The following is a 9,824-nucleotide window of genomic DNA, read 5'->3' as shown; positions in this document are numbered from 1 at the left end:
TAAATAGAAAGCTTCATTCAATTTCCAGAGCTGCTGGGTCTAGTCTGGCTGATTTTCCTAAGTGTGTGGGGGTGGGGAACACCCAAACCATCACAGCCACTAAGGAAATTATCAGGAAAGCTTATTGTTAAAAGAAAAGTGTCACCAGGTTTAGGAGATGACAGACAAATCAAAAGGTCACTTGAGGTTATCTGTGTCATGCTTCAGCTGTGAGTTGTGCCTTTTTGCTTGGCTTGAAGGGGTTTTTTTTTGCAGCAGATAAGGTTTTCCCCTCAACCCATCCATGACCCATTCACACTTAGATAGATCATTCTTCTATAAACATGGATGGTTTATATGTAATCCTCCTGCTCATTTCTCTTTCTTCTGAGACCAAAAAAAATGTGGAGATTGAGGACTATTTTCCTCCAAGTAATCATGGGGGCAGGTGAGGTTGGTTGCTGAAGTTTAAATCTCTACTTGCATTACGAGGCTGCTCCATCTCTAACGTTTGGGGATTTCTCAGCTTTATCAGCAGTAATTTATAGCAGCTCAGTGTCTAATCTCTTCCCTTCCTGCCTTCTATTTGAAAGTGTCCTTTTGCTTCTTCTCCTCTATTCTTCTTGCCCGTAGTAGCATCAAAGTATTTGGAGGTGATGAAGTGGAATGTTTGATCCTTTTGTAGTGCTTCTGCCTGGTTACAGTGCATTATCTTGTGTGCCAGTAGATAATACCTGGGAATGGGGGGAGGGAAAAAAAGAGGCCCTGAAAATATAAAAATAATCATCTATGAAAGGATTTCATTTTGCCTCATCACTTCTGAACAAACTCAAACAGCTACTGACAGCTCAAGAAAACTTGGGAAGATGTTCTTTTTAGAAACTACTGTAAGGTATCATATTTTCTGTAGACTTCATTTCTCTTCTCCTTTCTTCCTGAAGATATTTGCATGAGAATGAGTTCTTTCTTCCCAGCGTTTTGCTGACTTTGGTGGTCCACGCTGTAGGTATCTGACTCAGGCTGCTGGGATGAGGCTCCTGGTAGAGCTCGTTTGAAGCTTCTGAATAGTCAAGGAGGGCAGGGACGAGGAAGTTTATGTCTTGTTCTTGCAAGTCAGTGAAGTGCAGAGGCCATTGCCATTCCCAAAAGTAGAATTACAGTTATGAACTAGACCTGGCTGTCTGGACTCTTCACGGTTTGGTGAAGGCAAGATCCTCCTAAGTACTTGTGGGGCTCACTCCTGCAAAACGTGCTCTCTGAACCCACAGGCTAGCACAGCTGAGCATTTACTTTGGTACTTAATTCCCAGCATGCTGATTAGCTCCTGTAGGTCTGGGCCAAACACACTTTGTCTCATGCAAGACTGAGCACTGCCTGTGCTAATAAAACAAAGTGAACTAACTTCCCACTGTCGAGTGTTGAAACCTCTGATATGGATGGAAGGGTTTCACCCTCAATTCATTTGTACCTCTCTCTGCTTTCTGGTTGGTAACCAAAAGGACTCAGAAACCTTAAGAAAGGCTGCTCCCTTGTGGTTTTTGTAGCCAGGCAAGAGGGAGGACTTTTTGTGAGATGTGATAGTGAGTGAGTTTTCAGTTCAAGTTGTTTATCCCAGAGAAAGCATCGATGCTACAAGCACTGCAGAAGTCAGCAGTCCTCAGCACGCTCCCAGGTGTTCGAACACTTTAACGGCTCTCCCAGGGTTGAAACCTTGCACAAGCAATTAAGCCAACTAGCTAAACTCTGCAGCATCTGCTCATGCAAAATTGAACCTCTCAACCTTGTAAATTGTCATGCCCAGGGATGACCTTCACCATGATTCAGGGGATGGCTGGTGGAAAGCAACTGCCAGGCTCTGCTGCAGGTGAATACACACCTTTGCTGTATTGCTGGCCAAGCAGAACTCCTCTCCCAGGACTCACCAGGTCATAATCGTGTTTTTGTGTTACTGAGCAGAGAGTCAGGCTGAAAAGTGTAGTAAAGTGGAGGCTAGAAGCCTCTATGGAAATGGAACACCTCTTCTATAAGGACTTAGAATTCTTTGGAACAGTAATTACTCCTATGAAGAAAGGGTGAGAGAGTTGAGGTGGTTCAGGCTGGAGAAGAGAAGGCTGTCAAGGAGACCTTCATATTGCAGCCTTTCAGTGCTTGAAACAGAGTACAGAAAGATGAGACCTTTTTACAGCACCTGTTGTGACAGGACAAGGGGTGATAGTTTTAAACTAAAAGAGAGATTTAGACTAGATAGAAGGAAGACTTTTTTTATGCTGAGGTCAGTGAAACACTGACCCAGCCTGCCCTGAGAGGTGGTAGATGCTCCAGCTCTGGAAACATTTCAGGTCAGGAGGCCCTGAGCAACCTGCTCTAGTTGAAGATGTCCCTGCTCACTGGGAAGGGAGGTTGAACTGGAGAGCTTTAAAACTGCCTTCCAACCCAGATCATTCTGTGACTCTGTATGCTACAGTGCTAAGATTTGATGGATTTATGATTCTGCAATTCTACAGAATACTTCCAAAGACTGAGAGCTAAAGCCCCTACTCTGAAGAAAAGGAGCAGCAAACCCAGGGAAGATACTGAGTGCTCTGAAACATTTTTGATTCATGTCCTAGGCACACACAAATTCATTTGGCAAACTGCACTTTCCATACATCAAATCAAATCAATAGCATTTATCCATTCAGATCACAGAAGCACAGAACATTGCAAGTTGCAAGGGACCTCCAAAGCTCATTGAGTTCAACCTCTCTGCCAAGGCAGGATCCCCTAGCTTAGTTCAGATAGGAATGCATCCAGGCAGGTTTTCCATGTCTCCAGAGAAGGAGACTCCACAGCCTCTCTGGGCAGCCTGTTCCAGTGCTCTGTCAGCCTCACTGGAAAGACATTTCTCCTCATGTTGAGGTGAAACCTCCTATGTTTCAGTTTGTAGCTGTTGCTCCCTGTCTTGTTGCTGCTGACCACCAAAAACAGCTTTGCCCCATCCGCTTGGCACCCACCCCTCAGATACTTGCACACATGGATAAGATCTCCTCTCAGTCTTCTCCAGATCCAGAAACTGGGTCGGGTAGACGGTGTGAATGTGTTTAAAAACTAATAAGCATACCTGAACAAAACAAACAGTTGGAAACTGCAGGCTTGGGGACTTTGCAATGCCATATGGAGTCTTTCAGATGCAAATTACCAGCCGAAATTCAGCCTGGGTCAGTAGTAACCCAAATTGTTGCATTCTAATAATTGTTCAGTGGCCTCCATGAAATGAGGTGATTGACATGTCTACAAATTGCAAACACAATTGCTGCTAATAGAGCCTCTCAGGGAGACTGGAAATTGCATGGGCTTGGAGAACGAACTGCCAATTCATCCTCAAGGTGAACTCTGCATGTCGGGAAGAGGCACCTGGGGGAGCTGTGCAGTGCTGCTTTGCATGCCCAGACTGATCTGATTAATTATTATCATTTATTATTTGTACAGTCCTCTATTTCAGTATCACCTTTAGGCTGAAATCTTAGATCACCCACTTACCAGGAATGACAAACACCCAGTTCCAGTATCACATCATTTGCACAAAGAAGGCCATCTATAAACTGCTTTGGAAAGCCAGCCAGATCCCAGAGTATGAAACAAGGTGGGATGACTAGGAGATGTGAGAAAGAAGTTTAAGGACTGCCTGAACTTTAAAGCAAGGTCATATCAGGGAATTAATTTTCCACTGTGGCAGTCTGCTACATTTCCTGAGCTCCAGTAGGCACCTAAATAAATGTAAGATATTCTATAATGCATCCATTACTTCTAGAGTGGAAAAGACTATTTGGGGGAGCAAATTCATCTCTTTAACCTCATGTTAGTCTGGTGGGAAGAAAAGCAGGGAAAGAGGATTTCAATGTACATGATCGCATGGATGCTTAGGAGCTTTTTGCATCTCAATAGAGAGATTTTAAAAGCTGTGATTAATTTGGATTGCAACAGGAATTTCATTGGCATAGTAGATGCTGTCAGGTTTTCATATGGATTAAAATCCACGGTACCAATAATTTTTTTCCCGTTTATTTTCTCCATGGTTTAAAGCAGTTTCAGACACTGCAAAGGAATCACTTTCCTGCCATACCTCTGCTGTACAAATCCTTGAGGGGAACAAAAAAATATAACTCCCCATATTAGCATCAGACTGATAAAGTTCCTTACAAGTCTGATAAAATCTTTGCAGAGATAATTTCATCTCGTAGGTGATGCAGGGCCAGAAACAGCTGTTGTGAGGCAGATGTTAACTCCCTTACTGCACAACAGAGTGTTCCCATTGCTTCACACCATCCCACAGCTTTAACTTCCTTAGCTCTTTTGTCAGATCTGCCCCAGGGAATAGAGTCATTATTGGCATGAAACAAAGCAAAGAAAAGAAAAAGAGAGGTTGGGATTGATTTGTTCCTCAGAATTATCACCGTGCTGGGATGTTGTTGAAGAACAAATTAACCTCCGTCCTGACAGGGCACTGAGTATTTCTGCAACATTACACCTAGCGTCTTAAAAATACTTTACACATCTAAATGAGATGGAAATGCTTAGATGAGTGGGAGATGAGTGCCCACGCTGGAACTGCCACCCCATGAAAGCCACTCTTCCCAAGAACTGATGGCATTAACTGAAAAGGTGTGTCAGGGCTTGATCACAGAATCACAGAATTCACCAGCTTGGAAAAGACCTCTAAGATCATCGAGTCCAACCTATCACCTAACCCTTCTAATTAACTAACCCATGGCACTAAGTGCCTCATCCAGCCTCCTCTTAAACACCTCCATTTCCTCTTGTCCTGTTGTTAATTACTTGGGAAAAGAGGCCAATACTAACCTCATTACTACCTCGTTTTAGGTAGCTCTAGAGAGATAATAATGAAAATAAAACATACATGAAAGCTGCATTAACTCTCTCAGCCATGCCAGTTTCTAAGCATAGAATAGAAAGTGCTAGAATATAGAATTCCATAGAATATAGAAAGAACCAGGTTGGAAGAGACCTCTAAGATCATCCAGTCCAACCTGTGCCCCAGCCCTAGCCAGTCAACCAGACCATGGCACTAAGTGCCTCAGCCAGGCTTTGCTTGAACACCTCCAGGGATGGTGACTCCACCACCTCCCTGGGCAGCCCATTCCAATGGGAAATCACTCTCTCTGGGAAGATCTTCTAACATCTTTGCCTCTCAGTGTGTTGTGAAGGGCCTGTAGGCCTGGAAATAGGTCTACATCCTCTTGTGGTAAGCTTCTCATGAAAGGTATCTGTTGGACACTTTTGCCTGGCATATAGAGGTCCCCATTCAGAAAGGTGCCTAAGTGTGTGTGTGTGTGTGTGTGTTGAAGGGTCTCTTCATCTTGCTTAAAGTAAAGCATAGTATGATGCTCAACCAAGCCTTGACCTTCATCCAACCCTTGACCTTCAGCATGTTCTTGCTCTCTTGCTCAGAGATTTCAGAGCAAGCAGGATGGGGGAGGTGATTCTCCCCCTCTACTCCACCCTGGTGAGATCTCACCTGGAATACTGCATCCAGTTCTGGTGTCCCTATTACAAGAAAGATCTGGACATGCTGGAATGTATCCAGAGAAGGGCCATGAGAGCTGGAGCACCTCTCCTATGGAGACAGAGAGAGTTGGAGCTATTCAGTCTGGAGAGAAGGCGGCTCCAAGGAGAACTTATTGTGGCCTTCCAGTATCTGAAAGGCCCTACAAGAAGCAGGGGAGGAACTTTTTAGGCTGTCAGGTAGTGATAGGACTAGGGGGGATTGAGCAAAACTAGAAGTAGGTAGATTCAGATTGGATGTTAGGAAGAAGTTCTTCACCATGAGGGTGATAAGACACTGTAACAGGTTGCCCAGGGAGGTAGTGGAAGCCTCATCTCTTGAGATTTTTAAGGCCAGGCTGGATGTGGCTTTGAGCAACTTGATCTAGTTGCTTCCTCCCTTGAGACGTTCAAAGTCAGTTTGGATGAGGCTTTGGGCAGCCTGCTCTAGTGGGAGCTGTCCCTGCCCATGGCAGGGGGGTTGGAATTGAATGATCCTTAAGGTCCTTTCCCATCTTGACAACTCTGTGATGATTTTCTCAAGAAGCAGACATGGTTTTGAGAGAAACAGGCAACACAGAAACAGCAAGATCTGACACAGTCCATCCAATTCTCTTTGGTCCCTTAACTCCTCAAAAAAAAAGCATTTCAGAACACAAGTTTTGTAGCAGGTCTGTTCTGTTCTGTTAACTTTCTGCTCTCAGGCTTCTATGTGCTGAAACATGCTTTCAGAGAGTGTATTGAAGGACACTTTTCTGTAGCTGCACTGAAAAACTTTCTGCCCTCAATAAAATAATGGCAATAATGAAAACCTTTACAATGGCACCCAAAAAAAAAAAAAAAGAATAAAAATAAAGCAAGCCCCTAACATATTTTTCCTTTCATTTCCTTTCCTCTTAGATGCCTGCTACCAAAGGCAGTGCTTATTAAGTTTCCCACTGACAAGAGGGAAAATATAACATAAACCTGGAAATTTCAGCTTTGATTTTATTACAGTCTTATAGTTTAGGGCTTCTGCCATATATAGAAGCTGTGATTTTGTGTTTATTTGATAAAAGAAATGCTTTAGCTTTAAGATGTGGTCTTGCATTTTTACATTTGCTGGCTCACAAGCCCCCTCAATTTGTTGAGGATGAAAACATAAATTGAAGCACCCAACAAGGTCATTCCCCTGGCAGCCTTGCCAAATGCAACTCGTGTGGATAAATTATTGGAGGAAGAAGTGGGAAGCAATATTTTTTTTTTCTTAACAGGAAATATTTAGTCATTCTTAATTAGTAATGATTCATTTGGTCTGCTTTACAGCAGGAAGAGAAATGTGCAGAATGGGGGGAAAAAAGGGGGGGAGGGGTGATTCAGAGCAAAAATGTCAGAAGGAAACAAAAAAATCAAAGAGAATCAAAGCTAATATACTTTGTGGGGGGGTTGTTATGTATTTATTTGTTGTGTATTTATTTATTGGTTATGTTTTTATTTGTTATGTGTTTATTTGCTATGTATTTACTTATTGGCTATATATTTATTTATTATGTATTTATTGGTTATGTATTTATTTGTTATGTATTTATTGGTTATGTATTTATTTGTTATGTATTTATTTGTTATGTATTTATTTGTTATGTATTTATTTGTTATGTATTTATTTGTTATATATTTATTGGTTATGCATTTATTAATTATGCATTTATTTGTTATATATTTATTTATCTGCTATGTATTTATTTGTTATGTATTTATTTGTACTGTGTTTGTTGATTGGTTATTTATTTGCTATGCATTTATTTGCAATGTTTTTATTTGTTATGGGGTTTTTTGTTATATATTTATTTATTGGTTATGTATTTATTTGTTATGTATTTATTTGCTATATATTTATTTGCTATGTATTTATTTGCTATGTATTTATTTGTTATGTATTTTTGTTACATATTTATTGATTGATTATGTATTTATTTGTTATATATTTATTTATTGGTTATGTATTTATTTGCTATGTATTTATTTGTTACGTATTTTTTGTTACATATTTATTGATTGATTATGTATTTGTTATATATTTATTTATTGGTTATGTATTTATTTGCTATGTATTTATTTGGTTTTTTTTTTTGTTAGATATTTATGTATTGGTTATGTATTTATTTGCTATGTATTTATTTGTTATGTATCTATTTGTTATATATTTATTTATTGGTTATGTATTTATTTGTTATGTATTTGTTATATATTTATTTGCTATGTGTTTATTTGTTATGTATCTATTTGTTATATATTTATTGGTTATGTATTTGTTATATATTTATTTGCTATGTGTTTATTTGTTATGTATTATTTGTTACATATTTATTGATTGATTATGTATTTGTTATATATTTATTTATTGGTTATGTATTTATTTGCTTTGTATTTATTTGTTATGGGTTTTTTTGTTATATATTTATTTATTGGTTATGTATTTGTTATATATTTATTTGCTATGTGTTTGTTTTTTTTGTTACATATTTATTGATTGATTATGTATTTGTTATATATTTATTTATTGGTTATGTATTTATTTGCTATGTATTTATTTGTTATGTATTTTTGTTACATATTTATTGATTGATTATGTATTTATTTGTTATATATTTATTTATTGGTTATGTGTTTGCTATGTTTTTATTTATTTGTTATATATTTATTTATTTGTTATGTATTTATTTGTTATGTGTTTATTTGTTATGTATTTATTTATTTGTTATGTATCTATTTGTTTATTTATTTCACCCTCCTCATCCTTGCTCTTCATCTCTGAGAGATGCTCATTGTCAAAACCTAATATACATTCTCCAGTCCTGGTGTCTTCGGTTTCATCCTCCCATTCATACAAGTGAGTTCTTACTGGCCCCTTCATCCGAGAGAGTTCTGATGGAGAGTCTGCTGGTTTTCCAATGTGGGACTCCCAAGGATGAGACAAATCCTTGGCTTCAGTGTTGTATGCAGAAGTGTCTGTGGTTTTCAGCATTGGTTTTGTTACTGTCTTCAGCATTTTCATAAACAAAGTGACTGTTCTTCTCATTACCATCATGTTAAGTCCATGTGTAACTTGCAACTGAAAGACATATAATTTACCTCTCCCTTATGGTGCACTCTATCCAAATGTCCTGCAACTTATAAACATCTTTTTAGCTTCCCAAATGAAAGCTTAAATTCTCTGCTCCCAGAGTATGTTGCCTGGGTTGCCCAGGGAGGTGTTTGAGGCCCCATGCCTGGAGATGTTTAAGGCCAGGATGGATGAGGCTGTGGCCAGCCTGATCTAGGCTAGGGAGTGCCTGCCCATGGCAGGGGGGTTGGAATTAGATGATCCTTGTGGTCCCTTCCAACCCTGACTGACTGTGCATAAGGCTTCCTCTTCTCTCCAAATGAGGATGCAGGCTCAGGGGTGACCTCATTGCTGTCTACAACTATCTGAAGGGAGGCTGTAGCCAGGTGGGGTTGGTCTCTTTTGCCAGGCAAGCAGCAACAGAAGAAGGGGACACAGTCTCAAGTAGTGGCAGGGGAGGTCTAGGCTGGATGTTAGGAAGAAGTTGTTGGCAGAGAGAGTGATTGGCATTGGAATGGGCTGCCCAGGGAGGTGGTGGAGTCACTGTGCCTGGAGGTGTTGAAGCAAAGCCTGGCTGAGGCACTTAGTGCCATGGTCTAGTTGGCTGGCTAGGGCTGGGTGCTAGGTTGGACTGGCTGAGCTTGGAGGTCTCTTCCACCCTGGTTGATTCTATGATTCTATAAGACTGAATCAGTAATCTTTGCCAATTTAAAATGCTTATAAACTAGAGGCATTGAATGAGTCCTGGATAATGAGATTGTGGAGAGAAACTGGGAGAACACTGGTTAGGAAAAGAGCTCCAGGATAAGCTTACTGAAAGAAAAATGATAATTTTGCTAGTCTTCCCCTTGCAGACTGTTTTCTATTCTACAGATTCAACAAAGAGCATGACCCAAAAAAATGATGTTTTGCTTAAACTCACAGGGGAGAATGAAAAAATGCAGTGCAGTAATCACCCATGAGCCTCCTCAGGGTTTTTTGTTTCCTTACAGAAAGTTCTTTGGTCATAGAATTCAAAAGCTAAAATTTGATTAGCACTACTTCTAGAAGTATTTGTCACTTCTGTTACTAAGGCTTTGTTTTCCTGGCTTTCTTTTCAATGAATTTGCAGAGGCATTGGGTTTAGAGGCAGATAGTCTAAATTAATTCAGCAGTGCCAGACATTGTACAATTGAGAGTGTTTAAGAGTGCACATTGCAGGACTGAGCTCCAGACTCGACAT

This window comes from Pogoniulus pusillus, chromosome 10, assembly GCF_015220805.1.
Source record: "Pogoniulus pusillus isolate bPogPus1 chromosome 10, bPogPus1.pri, whole genome shotgun sequence".
NCBI classification, from domain to species: domain Eukaryota; kingdom Metazoa; phylum Chordata; class Aves; order Piciformes; family Lybiidae; genus Pogoniulus; species Pogoniulus pusillus.
The sequence above is the reverse complement of the archived record's forward strand: the minus strand, read 5'-3'. Positions refer to the sequence as shown.